The sequence below is a fragment of the Bidens hawaiensis genome, unplaced genomic scaffold (assembly GCF_021521415.1).
Source record: "Bidens hawaiensis isolate Kalapana, Puna unplaced genomic scaffold, B.hawaiensis_p1.1 tig00027062_1, whole genome shotgun sequence".
Taxonomy (NCBI): domain Eukaryota; kingdom Viridiplantae; phylum Streptophyta; class Magnoliopsida; order Asterales; family Asteraceae; genus Bidens; species Bidens hawaiensis.
In genome coordinates this window covers 131,080-147,077 of record NW_027505085.1, presented here as the reverse complement: position 1 = coordinate 147,077, position 15,998 = coordinate 131,080, and the positions used below count along the sequence as shown (strand labels likewise).

The window sequence follows — 15,998 nt, the reverse complement described above, 5'->3', positions numbered from 1 at the left end:
TTGAAAGTTATTATAACTAATTCAAGTAGTAAACGAATTCGAGTGACGCGTAGATGAAATAAAGACAAAACTAATAGAAGTAAATACTAGTTTGTTCTTTTTAATAGCGACGATCCAAAAGAATAAAAAATTCAAGTTTAAAACGGCCCGGATTTTAAATCCAAAATTGACGAATGTTACAGATTTTACTAAAGCGCTACCTCGCGGGAATTCCACTCCCGTTAGCAGTACATCCTCATCTTCTCGAGGTGTACACCAGGTTAATCTGGATACTACTGTGGCTGCTACTTTGGAATCATTAACGAGAGAGGTGAAGGAACTTAAGACGAAGGTGGATAAGTGTGAGTTTTGTAAAGGTGGACATGGCACGTTGGAGTTCCCGGTGATGAATCAACAAGTCGATTTTGTGGTGGTCAGAATAGGTTTCCCAACAATTACAACAACAACAACAACAACAACAACAACAATCAGAATTGGAACACCTACGAGAACCCAAATCAGAACAACTCCAACTGCCGTCCCGCGGGCGCACCATCTGGCTTCCAAAATTCTTATAATCAAGGACAAGGTCAGTACAATAATAATAATAATAATAATAATAATAATAATAATAATAATAATAATAATAATAATAATAATAATAATAATAATAACAATGTTACTAATGTTCAAAATAATGTCAGGATTCTAATAAAGGAATGGGACGTCTAGAGGAGATGATGAAGCAAATCTTGGAGAGGAATCAAGTTACACAGAAAAAATTTGCTGAACACGATTTGCTCTTCAAGAATCAAAAATCTTCTTTGCTTAACCTTCAAAGGTCTGTTGGTGATATTGCTCGTCGTCTCGATGAAAGGCCTCAAGGACAGTTTTCGGGTTCTACTCAGCCGAATTCGGCTGCTCAATTAAAATAAATTACTACTCGTAGCGGAAGGGTTTTGGGTACCGAGGTTGTTAAAGAAAGGGTTGGAGTTGAAGAAGAGGAAGTAGTAGATGAAGAGATTAAGATGGAGGCTTCGGATAAGTCACAAGTTAAAACACCAATTATTGAGCCACAAGTTGAGAAAAAGCCGGTTGAATTTCGGCCACCACCCGATATTAATATTGCCCATGTTCCTTATCCCGCTCGTCTCAAGAATCAAAAGTACACAAGGGAATATGGGAATTTTCTGGATATGTTCCGATAGTTAAAGATTAACCTTTCGTTTGTTGAAGCCCTCCAACACATGCCAAAGTATGCGAAATATTTGAAAGAATTACTCAAGAGGAAAGATCAGTTGGGAGAGGTTTCGTCTATTCCCCTTAGCAAAGATTGTTCGGCGGTAGTGTTGAATCGTTCCCGGAAAAGTTGTCAGATCCAGGTGTGTTTACAATTCCGTGTACATTCGGAATTGATACGATGAGTCAAGCATTAACATATTTGGGTGCGAGTATTAATCTTATGCCATATACGTTGTATGAGAAGTTGGAGTTGGGTGAGCTTACACCGAATCGTATGTCGTTGTCGTTGGCGGATTGTTTGGTTAAGTATCCGCAAGGTATTATTGAGAATTTGCTAGTGAAAGTTGACAAGTTTGTGTTCTCGGTTGATTTTGTGGTACTTGACATGGAGGCCGACGAGAAGGTTCCCATTATTCTTGGTCGGCCGTTTTTATGAACGGCTAAGGCTCTTATCGATGTGTATGAGGGGAGGATTACACTTCGGGTTGGTGATGAGAATGTTACTTATGATATTACAAAGTCGATGAAGCACCCGAGTGATAATGATGATATTAGTGGTCCATGCCATTCGGTCTATTTTCTTAATTCTTTCATTCCGGGTTTTGACACATGTCTTGATTATATTTGTGGAGCCGATTTAGTCGGGATGGATGTGGATGAAGAGTTGACGGATATTATGGAGGATAGTGTGGAAAAAGTGATAGATGACGTTTCATGCTTGGCGGATATTATGGAGGTTAGTGAGGTTATTTGTGATAAAGAGGTAGAAAAACCCGCTCCGTTGGAATTAAAGGTTCTTCCGTCACATTTAGAGTATGCGTATCTTGACGAGGGCTCGAATGTGCCTGTTATTGTTTCTTCTAAGTTGACGGATGAAGAGAAGTCAAAGTTGGTAGAGGTGTTGAGGATGAATAAAGGGGCGATTGCATAGAGACTTTCGGATATTCAAGGTATTAGCCCCGCTTATTGTACCCACCGGATTTTGATGGAAGATGAGTATAAACCGGTGGTTGCAAGAGATTTTCAAGAAAGAGGTGCTTAATTTGTTGGATGCCGGAGTGATTTATCCGATTTCGGACTCTCCGTGGGTAAGTCCCACCCAAGTTGTCCCAAAGAAAGGGGGATGACGGTGGTTATGAACGAAAAGAATGAACTTATCCCTTCGCATACGATTACCGGTTAGCGGGTGTGTATTGACTACCGGAGGTTGAATTATGATATTCGAAATGACCATTTTCCATTGCCGTTTATTGATCAAATGCTGGAGCGTCTCGCAGGTCAGCAATTTTATTGTTTTCTTGATGGTTTTTCAGGTTATTTTCATATTCTAATCGCGCCGGAAGACCAAGAGAAGACGACTTTTACGTGTTCGTATGGTACATATGCGTATCGTCACATGCCGTTTGGGTTGTGTAATGCTCCGGCTACCTTTCAGCGTTGTATGGTGGCAATTTTTCAGGATATGATAGAGACGTCCATGGAGGTTTTTATGGATGATTTTTCGGTGTACGGTAATTCTTTCGATCATTGTTTGGGTAATCTTGAGAGGAAGTTGAATAGGTGCATCGAGACGAAGTTGATGTTGAATTGGGAAAAGTGTCATTTTATGGTAACGGAAGGGATAGTGTTGGATCATAAAAATTCAAGAGATTATATAGAGGTGGATCGGGCGAAGATTGACACAATTAGTAGGCTTCCTCCACCGACAAATGTTAAAGCTATAAGAAGTTTTCTCTGTCATGCGGGTTTCTACCGGCGGTTTATTAAAGACTTTTCCAAAATTACCCGCCCGATGACCCGATTATTAGAGAAAGATGTCCCTTTTGTGTTCGACAAGGAGTGTTTGAAGGCGTTCAAGTTTTTGAAAGATCAACTCATAAGTGCTCCTATTCTCGTGTCACCGGATTGGAATTTATCTTTTGAGCTCATGTGTGATGCGAGCGATTATGCGGTTGGAGCGGTTTTATGGCAAAGGCGTGAGAAACATTTTCACCCTATTTATTATGCAAGAAAGACGTTGAATGATGCCCAAGATAACTACACCACCACCGAAAAGGAACTTTTAGCCGTTGTGTTTGCATTTGACAAGTTCCGATCCTATCTTGTACTTTCAAAGACCAACGTTTTTACCGATCATGCAGCTTTGCCTTTTATCTTTCACAAGAAAGATGCGAAGCCCCTTCTCATACGGTGGATTCTTTTACTTTCCGAGTTTGATTTAGAGATTAAAGACAAGAAAGGGGCGGAAAATGTTGCTGCGGATCAACTTTCTCATTTAGAGGATCCAAAAATAGAAGAGATTCGTGAGGAAGATATTGGTGATAGATCCCGCATGAGTCGGTTGATTTTGTTGCAGCCGAAAAGCAAGGTTTGCCATGATTCACCGATTTTGCAAATTATTTATCTACCGGTCTTGTGTTGAAAGGGACGATTACGCAACAAAAGAAGAAGTTTTTCCATGATGTTACTCGGTATGTTTGAGATGATCCTTTTCTTTTCAAGATTGGTGGTGACCAGATTCTTAGAAGATGTGTGTCGAAAGAAGAAGGGTTGAATATTCTAAAGCATGTTCATGAAGGTTTATCGGGAGGTCATCATGGAGGGCATGCCACGGCCCAGAAGGTATTTGATAGTGGTTTTTATTGGCCATCGATTGTAAAAGATGCGGTAGAATTTGTTAAGACGTGTGATGCTTGTCAACGCACCAGAAATATATCATCAAAGAACGAGATGCCTCAAAACCCCATACAAACTCTTGAAATTTTTTATGTTTGGGGCATCGACTTTATGGGACCATTTACCGTTTCTGGTGGTCACATGTACATTTTAGTGGCGATAGATTACGTTTCCAAGTGGGTTGAAGCCCAAGCATTGGCCACAAATGATGCTAGAGTTGTTGTGAAGTTTTTAAAGAAGTTGGTTTATCGTTTCGGGACTCCACGGGCGATTATTAATGATTGAGGTACTCAATTTTGTAATTCCTTCATGGAGAAGGCATTAGCTCGTTATGGAGTTACTCATCGCACCTCTACCACTTACCATCTGTAAACGAATGGTCAAGTCGAAAATGATAATAGAGGGGTGAAGAGAATTTTGGAGAAGACGGTGGGAATAAGTCGGAAAGATTGGTCAGAGAAGTTGGATGACGCACTATGGGCATTCAGAACCGCGTACAAGACACCGTTGGGTATTACACCGTTTATATTAGTTTACGGCAAAGCATGTCATATTCCCGTTGAGTTAGAGAACCGGGCTTTTTGGGCGTTGAAGACGGTAAATGTTGATCTTACTGAGGCCACAAGGAAGAGGTATTTTCAAATTCATGAGTTAAAGGAGCTTCGTGATGCGGCGTATTCTCGATCGTTGGATATCAAGGAAAAAGACGAAAGTGTTGCACGATCGACGTTTAAAGGGAGGTAAAGACTTCAAGAAAGGTTATAAAGTATTATTATTTAACTCTCGTTTGAAGTTATTTGCAGGTAAATTGAGATCCAAGTGGACAGGACCATATTTGGTGAAGGAAGTGTTCCCGTATGGAGCGGTGGAATTAGAGAATCTGGACAATGGAACTTCGTGGAAAGTGAATGGGCATCGTTTAAAGCATTATCTTGGAGGTCCGGAGGATTCAATTGAGGTGGAGGAAAATCCTCTCGATCCATCGAACTAAATCATCAACGGGGTTCTTGAGTGAAAACTCAAGTGTAGATTTTGTATAATTTCTTTATTTTGTTTTAATTTCTTTGAGTCACTAACTTTAGTTTTTGTAGTTTCTTTATGTTGTCGAGTCGTTTTCAAGGAATCATCATCATAATGAGAGGATTTAGTGAGAATTCGAGGGATGCCAGGTAAGTTTTGCACGTATAAATAACATAAAATGGGCATAGGAAAAAGTTGGTAATTTTCTAAAAAAATTCTAAGGCAAAAAGGCTTCCAAAAAACGAAAACTTTCTATTAAAACACCCCGTCGCGCGCGCGACGGGGTTCCTTTTGTCCCTCTGTTCAACGCGGCCTAAAAATGTAGCACAGAGAGGCGCCGCGCAGCGCGGCAAGCCCTCACCCTCTGATCGCGCGGCGCCTAGGGTTCTAACAGATTTTCTTTGTGTTTTTTACCATATTATATCACTTTTGCATCACTTTTTCAAAACCCCTCTTTCATCCTTACTCCAAACCCACAAAAATACACCTAATCTTCACCAAATCCATCATTTTTTCACCATTTTGCTTCAAATAAACCTCAAAATCACCCTAATATCAAACCCACCATTAATTTTAACCAAATCTTCACTAATCTTCTCACTTGCAGACACCTAAGTTCTTACTTTTTTGCAAGTTTTATTTGGGTTTACACCACTTCAAGGTATGATTTCTTGTAATTTTTGTACTCTTTGTATATGTTAATGTTAGTTTTAGCTTTGATTTTGGTTACTTAGTTGTCGGGTTTTGTTAAAATTAGTTGTATAAGTTAGTTTTTGGGTGCGGTTTGGTATGGTTTGGTAGTTTATTTGAGTTGTTGGGTGCGGTTGGTTGAGTTGGAACTTGTTGAAAAATTTATTTTCACGGTTGCGGTTGGATCGGTTTGGGTTCACCGAGTGTATCTAATGTTAGGTTATAGCTTGGGATGTTGGACATTGATGTTTTACTGGTTAAAAACGAGATGGAAAACATTTTTTATGCAATATATATTTTACCAAAGTGTGGTTTTCCACTCGTTTTCGACTCAATTTTTCGAGTTGTTGAAACTTGGGTTTAACTGGGACAATTAAAGTGCCGGGAGGAGGTAATATTTATTGAGTCGGTTGAAAGTTTTCGGGTTTTTGTAAACTACTTAAGTGTTTAAATAATAGTTTTTCCGTTAGCTTTTTGTGAAAAATATAAACCGCTCGCATGTACTCAATTGTCATTCAAATGAGTCGGTTTGAATTATTTTGTAACCCGGATTTCCAAACTTAATTTATTTTCAGTTTTTAATATAAAAAAATCCGAAAATTCAAAAAATATTTTGTTTATTCTTTTCAGTTTATTTACTTACTCCCATTGTTTGTTTGCTTGTTAATTGTTTTTAGCATGTCAAAAGAAGCTGGTAAACGGAAAAGAGGCCCGGTTCCGCGTCCGCGAGGCGAGCCGGACCCGGTGGTTTTTATGGAGTCGAGAACTCGTGTGATTGAATACTAAGATTGGCCGATAGTGGCGAGAATAAAATCTCCAAATCATATTGATAGTTCGTTGCTTAAGTTTGAGGAGAGTTCACAAGAATACATTAAAATGAATAATCTCATAAATTTGAATCTTCTCACCTTTAAAACGATTGATTGGGATTTGTTAGACGCGATTTGTCAAAGAAGGCGTATGGCGGAATTGTTGGGCCCGAAGTTTAAGGCTATGTTATGTCTCGAAGCATGTTTCAATATAAAGATGGTAATTTTGATCAAAAGGATGCGGTTTCGTTTGCGTTGGGAAGAGAAACGTATGAGATGACTATAGCAAAGTTTGCGGTTGCAAGTGGGTTTTATACGGAAGATGAAGTGGAAGAGTCGGGTTTTATGACGAGCATACGATATGCGTTTACGGGTAAGCAACCGGTAAGTTTTGGTAAGGATGAATTAGCTGCGTTTTGGGATAAGATTGCTATGTGTTCGTTCTCAGGATCGATGGTGAGCTTGGATATTCGGGATCCGGTGCTTCGTTTTATTCATAGGATTCTGGTGAACACGTTGATTGGTCGTGGTTCGGTAATAACAAGGTTAATTGGTTGGATATCTTTTGTTTGTTGGCGATGGTAGAAAAGGTACCGGTTAACTATGCAAGTCTTTTGGCATGGTCTTTCCACCGGGCGAGACGTGGTGGAATTAAACAGAGGTCAAAGATTGATATGGGCCCATATATCACAATCATTGCTCGAAATTTGGGTGTGTGTTCAAGAAATTTAAACCGGAATATTTGAGAATGAGGCCCGGAAGAGAGTATGTTGGAGTTAAAGACTTGAGAAATGCGGGTATTTTAAATATGAGTTACCCGTTAGTGTGGGAGGATGTTAAGATGGGTCCACAGGTTCATCCACCGCCGAATACCGAGGCTGCTGCGGCTATGCGAGCCGGTTTGCCTACACGTCATCAGAGGCCGCTACACAGATTGAGAGGCCGGGTGTTCAGTTTCCGGTCAAAGAGCCTCGCCCCGAGACTATTACTGTAGAGTCATTGTATGATCGGATGGAGTCCGGTTTTGATCAGATTAAGGGTTATGTGACTGAGCAGCATGATGAGTTGAGACAGATGATGCGAGAAAAGCAGTAGATGATAATGGCGAATCAGCAAAGGCAGGATGATCATATGAGGTATTTGATGAATGGGTTAAGGATTAGTTTGACTGCTTCTCTCCGACAGCCGGATGTTGCGGGTCCGAGCGGGTTGAGTGCCCCGGGTGGTTCGGGGTATGGTTATGGAGCGCCGATTTACCGTCCGGATGATCTGAAATTTGATAATGCAGAGCCATTTCACTATTATGAGGAGGAGTCAGAGAAGGAGGATTGAGCTTGGGATGACGAGTCAGCATGGGAATACACATCTTTTAGGATGTTTTTATTTTATTTTTTTATGATGTTTTTATTTCTATTTGGTCTGTACTGATATTATTTTAGACTTTTTGGTCGGGTTTGGAGGGTTGGAGTTTGGTGGATGTTAAGACTTATAGGTAACCTTTATTTCTAGATATTGTTTTTGATGTTACTTAGGTTTGTTGATGGGAGAGACCGTGTCCGTTCAAAAAGAGAGAATGAGTTGCTAAATCATGTTGAACGGTCGGAAAGGAGAGCACCCATGGAAATAGACTGGCACATTGACAGTCTCGCATATTACCAGCTAAGTCTTTTCCATTGTATTTTGTTTTTATGTTTTTATTTTTATGTTTTTGTTTTTATTTCTTTTTAGGTTTTTTCTTTTTATTTATATAATTTTAGCTTTTGTTTTTTTTTTTTTTTGAGTCGTGTTTCCCGTGCCCGCGTTGAGGATAATACAAAATTTAACTGTGGGGATGGGACACAAGTGCTTAAACTAATTTTAGTTTTGTTTTGTTTTCGTTTTCGTTTTCGTATTTGAGTTTTTAATATAAAATAAATAAATAAATAAATAAAATTGAAAAATGTTTTAAAAATGTCCCTTTATTCTAGTTTTTTGCGTTAAAGTGGGAGATGATGTTATTTATCGGAAAACGGATTTTCAAACTACTAATAATATGAGATAAATAAAGAAAATGCACTTAACTTGGGATGTGTCGGTAGGCTCAGCCTTGAGAATGAAAGAACAATTTCATAAAATGGTTAAAACGGAAATCTTTTGTGGGTAAGCGTTTTGTATTTGGAAGATAAGTAATGAAAGGTCGGGTCATACTCAAGCCTCAATTATTGGTATGAAAAAGTGGAAATGTTTTAAAATTTTAAAAATTTGAATACGTTATCATATGATGCTTAGGTAGGTTTAACGCTAGAGTATGCCGTGTAGCCTGTGATATAAATCTTATACTGCTAGTTTAGTGTTTTACACCTCATTGGCGTATGGTTTTATAACCTTAAATCTTGTATGATGGGATGCTTCGGGTCCGGAGACCATGGGTCTGTATGCAATCTTTTCATCTGGATATTCACAATTCGTAAGTGGGGTTGTGGATATTTAAATAAAGCTAAAAAGAGCAAACCCTCATAAGTCTTTAAACATGATCACAAAAGTACAAAAGTACAAATACACTACAGACTTGATCATCCACGCTGTTAGCCATGTGGGGTCCCCTTGCTCGCGTCTCACTACCATTAAGAAACGGACCACAAGGGATACGCTACATGTAAGCCCTACAGATGAAATTTTGCATACTCACCTATGGTGATGGTTCGGTGTATTGCTTGATAACGGGGGTATGTCATGTTGTGGGGAACACTAGCTATTAATTAATTGTACCTTAATTATATCTAATGGCTTTTTGGTAGACTTTGATGCTTAAATTTAGGTGGATAAACAATAACCTTGGTCGTCTTAACTATTCATGAAAAAAATAGAGCAACAAAAGTTTTAAATCTGCTAATTTTGAGGTTTAAGTCAAGTTGGGGTGGTCTGGTCCGGTAAAAGCTGAAAATAAGAAGGTATTAATTGTGTAAACCACTGAGTAATATTATTGTTGGATCTTATTTGTCCCGTAAAGATTAAGGTATGGGTTTAAGTGGACAACAATATCGGTGATCGCGGTTTTTGCGTTTTCTGAGCTTTTAAAAATTATCCTATGTGTTTTTAAGACAGTATTTTCCGATTCTGATCCAACTGTATCAAACTTTTCAGGGACGAAAAAAACTAAGTGTGGGATATTTGATATAATGCTAAATGTTTATGTTTCCCTTGTATATTTTAATTAATATTTTAATAGTTTTTGTTCGTTTTTAGTCGAGAGTTGTATACTACTAACACTTTTATGTTTCGTAGCCAATCGAAGTTGATCACGATCAAAAAGGGCGAAAAATGAGTCAAAAAGAGCCAAAACGGAGATCCGGAACGCATAAGGAAGGAACCGGACAGAGAACTGATCAGACCGGGCCAGTCTGACCGGCCACCTTATTGGTCACGCGGCGCCTAGAAGCTGCTGAAGGATTTTTTTATTTCGTTTTTATTATGTGTTGGGCCTTGTTTTGGGTATTTAAACATTTTTAACTTAAACCTGACAATACTCTGCTGCCACTAGACGAATTTGGAGTTTTAGAGAGCGTATTTTCGAGTCTTGTGGTGATTTTGAAGGCAAGAGAACATCCGGTGAAGAGCTTTACGTTCAAGATCGAAGACTACGGGTTTTATCGCCTTTAATCTTTCGTTTCTTATTATTTCACCATGTTTTTAATTTTACTTCTTTTGTTTGATTTAGACTATATGATGCTAGGCTAAACCTTATAAACTACCTAGGTCCTGATGAACCTTAGTTCGGTTTGATTTTGTTTGGGATTTTGTTCGTTATGGATTTTATGTTCTAAGTTAATTGTTGAATTTGATTTAATTGATGAGTTTGATTGTTTGGTTTTGTTTACTTGGATTTATTGTTTCACATTGCCCTTGTTGATTGTTTCATAGGATAGGGTTTTGTTAGGTAATTTACTGTGTGTTCTTGTTAGTATAAAATGTTTCAATTAAAATTCAAACACACAAACCGAAACAAAACATGAAACAAAATACGAAACAAAACCAAATCACATACGACTTATACGGAAAAACAAAACAAAAACTTGAAACAACTATACTTGTCGTCTTTCACAATCTCCCAAATTCAGAATCATCAATCCTGTTTTTCAACCTTGGGGATCAACAACTTTGGAATCATATTTTCATCTGGTTCAGCAATCTTGATTCCTGTACGTCCCTTATTGGAGGAAGCAACCTCAATTTCATCGACACCATAAACAGAGTAAAGGTTACGTTTAGTGGGTACGCTATCTTCACAAATCTTCTTTCCCTTGACTTTATTGATAACAGAAATTCGGGTCTCACTGTCAACAGTAAATGAGGCAGAATCCTAATAGTTATACATCCAAAAACAAATCAGTAAGTTATATTCATTAAATGTATAACATAATAAGTTTGTTGCATACCTTAGAGAAATAGAATTTTGTGAATGAAACCCTGACTTACTCCCAAATTGTATTGACTCGGATTCTAGAGGCTAATTTGAAATATAAAAAAAATATTAAAGGCTAACTCAATATAAATGACAAATGATTACATAAATAAAGTATTTAAAAGTAATTGTTTATACACGATCAGCATTAGCCTTCTTGTCCAGGTCTTGTATAATGTTAGGATCATTTGTTAACTTTGATATTGTGTAATACGACTTATTTTTATCCAAGTTATAGTCAAACGCTTCAATTTTGAAGGCAAACTTTCGTTCAAGCAGCACGTTCAACTCCTTGGGATAAAGTTGAAATGGAGCCTCCTGTTAAAAGTATTAACTACAATTTGATATTATTTTTTATTAATCAACACGTACATTTTCTTTTTTATCAACCAAATACTTAGCAGTGTGCTTTAACAGCTTGAAAGCATCTCTGCCAAACATAGTTAAAGAAGCAATCCTGGTGTGATCTTGAACTCTGATAGGAATTCTGAACCTGAATAGGCAATTAAAACAATTAAAAACATGTTAATTAAAAATAATTGTTCCAAATAAACTGTAAAAACTTTGTTACAAATTTACCTAGGAACAACTACAACCGGATCAGAGTTGCAGTTGGAATTTGCACACTCATACTCCGGTTTGCAATCAGCTTCAAAGGAAGCACCGGTTTCTTGGTTTTCAGCATTAACCGTCATAGAAATGACCTTAAATTTACATCTTTCACTCGCATAATAGTACCATAGAGTGTCCAAACTTATTGCCTTGATAGTACCAACCACAATAACATTTTTGGGCTGCAATATGTATCAAGGTTAAACATTTTATTATAAAAGAAATAGATGCTATCAGTTATCAAAAGCAAAGCAATTAGTTAACCTTGTTAATGTCGGTGATATCAGCAACAAACTTGAAATCATTGTCAATTAGGAATTCATCACGAAGAGTTGACAAAATTGAAGATCCTACACCATGTTGAGTTGATGAGGTATTTTATGGCTCAACATCTCCAAGGTACCTGTTCAAATATATATATCTTTAGACTCATCAAACTAAAATTTGTATGCGGTATAGATTAATATTTTTCACCTTTTCATAGTCTCTTCAATATCGCTATTGATGAATAGACGAGACACGGTATAAGCATTGTTAAGGTATGCTTTATCTAACAAAAAAAGGGTAATCATTTATTATTGTAACATATAATGTGTAATTTAAATAATAATAAAACATAAACACATACTTTGTAGAATTTTACGACACCAAACTAAAGTATTATAACAACATGTGTTTCATTTTTATTGTTAGTCAAATAAGAGTTCAACTACGATGCATATTGATCCCATAAAGTTACATTTAGTTGTCGACCCCTCAAAATAATAAATTTATAAAATGGAACATAAAATCTAAATAATAAATTTGAATAAACTAAACTACTTACTCCAAATCCACAATTCTTAAGTTCATGCGTTTACTAACATTACCGGTTCTTGTGTTGGTATTTTCAATGCCATAACATTTTTTAATATAACCAATAGCATCTAAAAAAATTGTTATTGAAACTATATTAAGAGATGAATAATATGTTATAGAGTTTGATACATACCAATGGTTACATTATCAGGTAGCCTCTTTTCTTCTATATATTGAAACAATGCAAAATTGAAATCATAGTAGGACCCAACAAAGTCTTTGCAAAGTAGAGCAGTAGTGTAAGGTTGGAATCATATCTTATTGGAGTTATCCACATATTTCAACTTGCCACGATTGTCATCAAGTGTTGGCTTTCTTATTATTAAAGACTCCTTCTCTCTTAAAAATGACCTAAACTTTGGCAACCATTTCTTGAGACATATTGCTTGCATTAAATTACCCTGCAATAATGAAATTAAAACAAATATCAAATACAACACTTATACTTATATATTATTAATATATATCCAACTATAAAAAATGATATATGTCATTTTTTGTATTCATACCACCTCGTCAACAACAATCGTTTCAATGGCATAAACTTCATGAGGTTTATACAAATCAGGCTTATTCCATAGGCATACAATCCACACTCTGATCATGTAATCGTCTTCCAGCACACTTAAGTCCTTCAACATTGTTGCCTTAGTTGCGTCCATCACAAATCTGTAAAAAAGTTAAATTATCTCAGTAGAATACATAAAGTGTTTCAAAAAGCTAAAAACAAAATGAAGAAAAGGTCATAAAAATACCTTTGATCTTTGGCTGATGAAAATAAACACTTTGAGTGCAAGGATGAAGTAATACTACTGATCATTGTTAGTATTTATAATAATCAAAGAGAAGCTGTGTATAGGCTTTGTAAGGAAAGTTAATAATTATAATTACAATAAAAAGATGAAAAGATCATAAATATAATTGTATTTTTCGTTTATTTTGAAATTGAGCTATTATTAACATAATTAACACATCTCTTACGGTTGTTTATACATTGTACACCAATAGTATCACATAAATTTTATATTTGTTATGATCATTAACATAATTAACACATAGATATATAAGGAATGAAAGGAAAGCATAATAATTGTAATTAAGAAAATGTCAACTACCTCTAAAATCAGTAGAAATTATTGGACATTAAAAAAATTACGAATGATGAGTTATTATTATGTTTCTTACCATAATACTAAATAGTTTGAGTATAAGTTATGAATTATTATTATTTGTTATATAAAATGTAACCAGATATAATAAATGTTTACGTTTTGACATAATTGTGCATAATTGTATTTAGTTGGATTTATGTACAATGTATAAACTATAAGAAACAATTACAATTTCTATCAAATATAAACCATATTTGAACTCTAAACATAAGTCACATGAAGAAATCATAAAATACTTAAAATTTAATCGTCACAAGTTACATAGAAAAAGGCCAAAAACCAAAACTAACATGAAAATACATAAATCACATAAATTAAGAAGAAAAATAAACAACCAATATTTTAATAAGTATGTTAGTTAAGTAAATATTAAGAATAAAATATATTTTTTTTGCCTCCTATACACAGCTAAAAGTAATCATTGTTTATTATATATTTAGTTATTAAATTAGTGGTCAACTCTAATTAGTGATTTCCCTAAACTTATGTACCAAGAATTAAGACTCATATATATATTGTTTTGACTTATTTCTTCTATGGAAACGAAATTTCAAATTATTATAAAATTAGTAGTCAACTCTAAGTAGTGAATTCCCTAAACTTACGTACCAAGAATTAAGACTCGTATATATATATAATAGTTTTTATCCCCGTATTATGGGGGCTGTTTTATGTTATTTGTTTTTAGTATTTATATATTTTTTGAGTTTTAATTTTATTTATTGTATGTAAGTTAAGAATATACTTATTGTTTGATGATAAAAGATTTCACAAATAAATGATGTTATAACCCGGTTTAAAAGCTATATGAGTTATATATATATACACACACACACACTTATTTCTTCTATGGAAACAAAATTTCAACATCAATTAATAGTTAATAACTTCCCTTAACTTATGTACTCTAATAATTACTTTGAAAACTAATATACACTAAATACTTAATATTTAATCATGACAAGTTACATAGAAAAAGGCCAAAAATCAAAACTAACATGAAAATGCATAACATCACATACATTAAGAAGAAAATTAAACAACCAGTAAATAATTTGATAATTAAGGTAAACGGAGGTCATTGATTAACCTTATTTTGTCACCTCGGTAAAAATATTTTCATTAATTATAATGACATCAGCAGCAAGAATCAACCCTTTGACACTATCATCAACATCAGGTTCACCATGCATGAGTGGAGGTATAGAAACTTCAATATAATCATATGTAAAAACTATCAACATGAATATGCCTTCTGAAGGTTGAAAATAAAATACCAGAAAGTCCATATAGTTCATAGACATAGCATCTACAAGATGCTTCCATCCACTGGTAAAATAGTAACTTCCTTTGATCATTTTGATGATCACTTTGGAATCATTAGCATCATTTGCACGTATAGTCAAATCTTTTGTTGGCAGACTTGATTTTAAAATGTTGATCCACAAATGAAGATGGCAGCATCTATATAAAAGAAAATATGAAAACTTAAATAGATGAATGAAAATTAATAAAATATCTAACACAAAAATATTAATTAATAATAAACATACCAGATAATCTTTGTCTGGATGGCAAGTGTAGAAGGAATTGCCAATATCGTCCGACCAATGGTCACGATAACAATTCATTATAAAAGTGGAATCATGAAGATAGCGGAACACCAAGATAACTTCAAAATTTAAGTAAATACAAACTGCCACTTGTTTCCATATACCAATAATACGAAAACGCTTCCCAGCTAACTTTACAATTAAATTCCACTGCTGACCGTTCAGTGTTCGGATTGTTATCGGCCCAATAGGATAGTTATACTGATTGGTTAAGTGTGCATATCTAGTTGGTAACTCCTAAATTAAATATAAATATCATTAATCTACAACTTATCTAAAAAAATAAAGCATACTTTGAACAATAATAATAATAATAATAATAATAAAAATAAAGTATATAATTTTAATAAAATTCAAAGATCCATAAATATGAATATGATTATTCGCTATTATATTCATCATATTCTTATGTTTTTAAATTAATCCAACTTTATCACTTACTATTTTTATTCTTTAACAATATTCTATGACTTAGATAATTTTTTAACAATATCATTCAACATATTCATTATTCTTATGATTCATAAATTGGGAAAGAGTTTAAACATTATGTATCCAGATTCTATCACCTACACTATAATTCATAACTATAAATATGATTACCATTGTTGTTTTTCATTTATATTAAGAGTAGCCTAAAACAAATAATAAGAGAAAAAGTAAGTGAAGAGGTATGTACCCGCCTCAACACCGAGCGAGGCGGGTCAACCCACAAGATATAGACAAGAGGCTTGAAATCAAGATATTATGAAGGCACAAAGCCAAAACCTATGCGCATGGCGCATATCATATATGCTCACGCATATCACATATGCTCATGCATCACATGCTCAGGCATCACATATGCTCATGCATCACATATGCTCACGCATCACATATGCTCACG

General features: G+C 35.2%; 1 long non-coding RNA gene across 1 annotated transcript; it reads right to left on the bottom strand.

The window, feature by feature from the left end:
• Positions 1-12,195: 12,195 nt before the first annotated feature.
• LOC143610576 (uncharacterized) lies at positions 12,196-12,723 on the bottom strand. The gene is made up of 3 exons (XR_013149613.1): positions 12,461-12,723; positions 12,296-12,395; positions 12,196-12,224 (listed from the first exon to the last, which is right to left on the bottom strand). It is a non-coding gene; the product is annotated as an uncharacterized LOC143610576 (long non-coding RNA).
• Positions 12,724-15,998: the final 3,275 nt, after the last annotated feature.